Source organism: Lathyrus oleraceus, chromosome 4 (assembly GCF_024323335.1).
Source record: "Lathyrus oleraceus cultivar Zhongwan6 chromosome 4, CAAS_Psat_ZW6_1.0, whole genome shotgun sequence".
Lineage (NCBI taxonomy): Eukaryota > Viridiplantae > Streptophyta > Magnoliopsida > Fabales > Fabaceae > Lathyrus > Lathyrus oleraceus.
The window spans coordinates 281,202,279-281,208,320 of NC_066582.1; positions in this window are offsets into that span (position 1 = coordinate 281,202,279).

Genomic DNA, 6,042 nt, shown 5'->3' on the forward strand with positions numbered 1-6,042 from the left:
AAGGCATCCTCACTCATGGCCTTCCCATATACGGTAGCTTGAGCGATGAGGAACTCAGAAGGGAGACCTTGAATTCCACCTTTGGTAGTCATATGGGCACCAACCAGAGATTCATCTATGTGCAACATATCTGCTATCTCTTGAGAAGTAGGAATACTCTCTAAGCCACTGAACGGCAACTGGTCTAGAATAGGTATACCCACAAGGTAGGCATACTCCTCAAGTGTAGGCAAAAGTTGAAAATCCGGAAACGTGAAACAACGATACAAGGGATCGTAAAACTGCACCAATACACTCATCAACCCTTCGTCCACCTGAGTAGTCCGAAGAGGAAGAAGCTTCCCAAAACGAGCCTTGAAACCCAAAGGATCTAATACATAGGATGTCAGATTCCTTAACTCTTTCAAATCTGGTTGTCTGAAACTATACTTCTTCGTATTTCTTCTTTGTCTTTCCATGTCTGAAAATTTTGCGAATAAACCCCTTAAGTTCCTTGAAAAATTTCTTTATTATTGATGATATGGATGCAAATGGGTGCATGAATGCATGAATGCAACAATCACACTCAAGGATCAAGCAAAGCACACCAAACAAAGGTCATGGGTGGATCATATTATCCTTAATATCAATCATCCATTTTGGTGGATTATGGTTTACACCTTATCAACACCCAAGTTCCATTGATATTAAGGATACATGAACGGATCAACCATGAATCAAGGGTTTGTTGCAAGTCACGAGCATGGGGTCTCGGTTAAGAACCAACCAAAGGGAGTGTAGTAGGGTTTAAACCTGCCAAACATGTTCTACAAGAGGTTCCCATAGTCATCATCCCATCTTTCAGATATCATCGGAGAAACGACTACTCGTATTCCAAAAATATTCTCAAGACAGACTCTTATGAGTGTAGTATCGCGTAACAATCGTATCAAATCATACACTTGAACGACTTTCGAACTACAACCTAAAAATAGGCCAAGATGGGCTTGATAAAATAAGGTCCTTGGCTTCTAAGGTCTATATTGGAAAGAGTAATGTCTAACCACAACTTGCTTGTGTGACATTATTGATCCCAACATGACCTCCACCAAGTGAATGGACTTGCAAGTCAACTTGCTAAGGAATAACTCCACACAAGTCAACAAGACTACGCCATTCTCCTATCCTAAGTGCACTCGAGTCCGGGTATAGAACTCATCTCACAAAGATCACCAAGCATTCAAGGAATTAATATTCAAGCAATTCAATCATTACATACAATACAGTAATCCCAAATTGCACAAAAATATGTCACAAAACAATACAATACAACACAACAAATGTGAAAAGTAGGCAAAACCCACTAGGCAATGTGTCCCCAGCAGAGTCGCCACTTTTCTGTAGCGGGGTATTCGTTACCATTAGAGATATTAACTAAATCCAAGGTAAACCATACAAGTCGAGTCACCACCGCACTTCTATTTATCCAAGGGAATGGTTAGAAAGCGAACAAAAACCTTAAAGTTTTAACAAAAACTAGTAAAAGAGAGTCAGAGATCTGGGTAAGGGGGTTGGTTATGCAATGGGAAGGTGTTAGGCACCCAAAACATCCTAGGTACTCCTAGGGATCCCTTTTCACACTTGTTGTAAGGTTGTTGTTTTGTGAAAGTTTATTTGTGCAAACATGATTGAAGAGATGAGAAAAGAATGTACAAGTTTATTTACGTTTTGTGTTTGGATGGATAAACCTATTGCCTACGTACCATCTTTAAAAAATAGATTTGGATCAAAACCTCGTAGTTCGGGGTAAAAATCTCAAAAAAAGTTGGTGAATTGATTAGTCCAAAAGCCTTAAGGTCTTTTGTTATCAAAGGGAGAAAACTCAACCAAACCACAAATCCACCATATGAGGATAGCTTCAACATGCTAGTGAGGGGTTAACCCTATAATAAACATGGAAGACTCATTGTCCATCACTAAGGATATAGGTGAGTATGACATCTACCACAAGGATAACTCAAACCTAATAGCTAAAGGTTTTGAAAATTTTGATTAAGGAAGTGGCCATTGGAACCACAAAAAGATATTTGAATGGGTTATATTTACCAATTAGAAGTATATACAAAAATGGTCAAAGTTGACTTAAAGATTCAATTCAAAATAAGTATTATGAAAATAAAGTTTGAAAATCAAAAGCATAAGGCTTAGGTTTCTAATGTTTGAAAACAAGGGTTAAATGTTTGCACAAAAAGTTTTGGCTTGGGTTAGAGTGGAGAGAAGAAGAAGAAGGGCTAAAGTCCTAGCATACAAGAGGTGAGGGGAAAGAGAACAAAACCACACAAAGAGTTCCTCTCTTGAGATCATAGTGATGATCCAAGTAGCTCCCATCCCTTGGAACAAGAAATCATAAGCATAAATTCAAGCAATCAACAATCAATGAATCCTTGGAAAGACTCCTCAATGCCTCTTGAATCTCTCTCTCTTAGGAGCTCATGGTAATGGTTCCTCAATTAGGCTCAAGTTGGAAATCCTAGCACAAGAAAACACACATCAAAAAGTTCTATGATTAATCAAAGAATGGACAAGAGGGAGTTTTAGAAGTTGGTCATTTCAATGTTCATCCTTAAGCTTTAAGCATTCTAAAGGCAAGAGGCCTAGTTGCTCTTTGACATTTATAACACTCTAAAGGCTCAATGCCTAGTTGCTCTTCAAATTCCATTTTTGCTTGGGTAAGGTCCTAAAATCTAAGTCCATTTCTTTGCATTTGGTTCTCAACAATCAAAACAAAACACAAGCATAATAATATATATACAATTATGTGCTCAAGTGAGCAAAAGGCAAATGGCATTAACATAAACATGTGCTCAAGTGAGCAAAGAGAAAAGAAAATGGATAATATGTGCAAGAATAGTAAATTGCATAAAAGTAAAGAACAAAAAGTAAATATTAATTGTCAATAGTTAGTGTTAGTAATTAGTGTGCCATAAGGCAAATTTAGCGCTATGTTAAGCAATCGTAATTGGACTTATGTAGAAGTCACAACTATCTGAGGCCGGTCAATAATAATATAGGCAACAACACAAGTTAGAAGTCTTGATTAGTGAACCAAGTTCCAACAACTTGCCATGCCAAAAAGAAGAAGAGAATTGATCTTGTATTGGTTTAAGCCTTTTTGCATGATTTAGAAAACAACATATCCTTAATGCAAAGCCATTCACTTGATCATTTGATCAAGATGAATTAGATTTGAATCAAGGAAGATTAAGTCTCCCTAATCAATGCTAACTTATCAACCTTTAACTCATTGATCAAAAAGGAAGAAAGAAGAAGAAATAAGAAGGAGATGAAGAAAGGATAATGAAAATGGAAAGGTCAAAATGCATCAAGTGAAATAAGATGTACCAATCCATATGTATTGACTAAAAGACATTGAAGGTCAAAGCCAAACAATGAGAAATCAGAAGTGAGATGAAGATTGGAGATCAAACAATAAGCATAATATTTTTTTGCATTTTTAATATTAAAATAAACTTGAATTAAAAAATAAAAGAAAGGTCAAACTTCAAAATTACTTCAAATCAACCTTGAAAGGTCCAAGTAATTTATCCCAAGTTCAACAAGGTCAAACAAAGTTTGACAAAAAATTTCAGCATTTTTAAAAGTCAGAAATTATTTTTAATCAATTAAAAATGAATAAAAATAACCTAATTGAACTAAAATCTCAAATAAATCTCAAATCAATTAAACAATTGATGAGAATATTTTTCATAGATCCATCATCATTCAAATAGGTTAGGAAAATATTTTTGTATTTTTTGAATATCAAAAACTATTTAAAATGGATTAAAAATAACCAGAAAAGAGAAAATTCACAAAAAATATCAAATGACAAAATAAAAAAAATTAAAAATCAGAATCAGAAACTAGAATTTATTTGGAGACTAATGCAATTTGAAATTCTGGTATCAGATATAAGATGTCGAAGGTAATGTCACGACACTAATATCTGTTAATACACAATGGATAAATAAGCAGAATTGTAAAGCAAATCACACAAGCAATTGTTAACCCAGTTCGGTGCAACTCACCTACGTCTGGGGGCTACCAAGCCAGGAAGGAAATCCACTAAAATAGAATTAGTTCAAAGACTATCCGTACACTTCAACAAGTTACAGTCTTTCTCACCTAATCTCTACCCGTGCAACTTCTACCTAAGCACTCTTAGATATGAGAACCCACTCACTTCCCTTACAATCACACACCCGTGATTTTAAACAACAATCCTTGTGAAAAGAAAATACTTTTCAATTACAAAACTCTTGATTTTACTTCACAGTTTCAATCAAGAAGACACACTCTTGATCTTGCTTCACAGCTTTGATCAAGAAGACAAATCAGTCCAATTCAATCATCAATGGATGACTTGAATGACCTATAGACACAAACCCTAGCTCTCTCTCTCTAAATTTCGCTCAGTCTTGGTTGTGTGTACAAACAGGTTTTCTAAGCCCCTTTTTATAGAAGCAATCTGCTGGGCTTGGATATCTTGAAAACCCTAAATATATTTTCCAATCAAATCTTTTTTAAAATAGCTGTATAGATCTCCTTGGAAAATATTCAAATCTGGTTGTAATCCCTGATTGAATGTGCCAGCTAGCCATATCTTCAATCAACCAATGATTACCATTAATTGTGAAATCATAAAACACCAGACATTCATACTAAATATCTTGTGTACAGGATGTCATGACATCGGGTCTGACATCCTAGAAAAATCCTGCATAATCCAATTTCCTTTTATAGAAGGTACAACCATATCAGATACCATGACATTGGGTATGTCATCTGAAACAATCCTGCATGAACATGTCTTCCATATAAACTCCAGCAGGTACAACCAATATCAGAAGCCTTGTTATTTTATGTGGCATTCTGAAACAATCCTGCTTGCATATGTTCTTTAACTCCAGCAGGTACATAGGATATCTCATGTTAAGACATCACACATGACATCTTGTGAACACTCTTTGTTTTACCAAAATTGCTGCCAACACTTAGAATCAACAAACTCCCCCTTTGGCAAATTTTGGCTAAAACATATATCTGTCCTTTTTGTTCACAAGGCAAACTATCAGCAGTTAAACAACATAACAGAAGTTTAATCAGCAGCAGAAGCAAAACAATTACTAGGTATGGCTACTAGTAATACACACATGCACAAGGGTACTTCTCCTCCCCATAAATCTGCAACAATCAACAGAATTACTAGTTATGGATGCAACTAGTAAGACACACAAATGCACAATGCACCAGGGTACTTCTTCTCCCTCTAAATCTGTGCATGCATCAAATATAACAGCTACTGTAACTCCAGCACCTGTACCAGCCAGAATGTCATACTGACATCTGCTTCAACATCAGCACCTGTGCACCTCTTTCAATAATAGCCTGTCCTTCTGACTAGCCATATACATCTTCCATATCAAGCACTTCTCCCCTTTTTTAGTCAAAATTGACCAAAGGTGATCAATCAGACAAAATAAATGTCTATTAGCCTAGCAGAGAAAGTTAAAACTGATGTTATAACATTAAGCATGTTAAAACAGAATATTCAGGAAGTACACAACATCATTAAACACAACTGTGATAGCTGGAATAATGAACAAATCCAAGGAACTCATTAAGAGCCCTAAATATTACATAACAGGCATCAAGAGGACTGCTACAAAATACAAAAACAAAAACCAATCAAGACAACAGCCTTCCAAACAGCAGCCCAGCTTCCACCACACCTCCCAGTCTTCAATTCAGGCAGGAACCATTAGTCAAAAGAAGAAGTATCACCTTCACCTTCACCTTCATCTTCACCTACACCTTCAGAGTCTTCTGAGCTTTCAGAACTGGATTGGGATCTTGTATTTGAGTCTTTTCCAGCCTTTTCTATGTCTTCCTTTTCCAGGCTACAGATGAGAACTTCTAACGCTTCTTTTCTGGCCTTGGCCACCCTTATACCATTGTTTAATTCTTTGCAGGTCTCTTTTAGTTGGTCAATCAGGCTTCCTT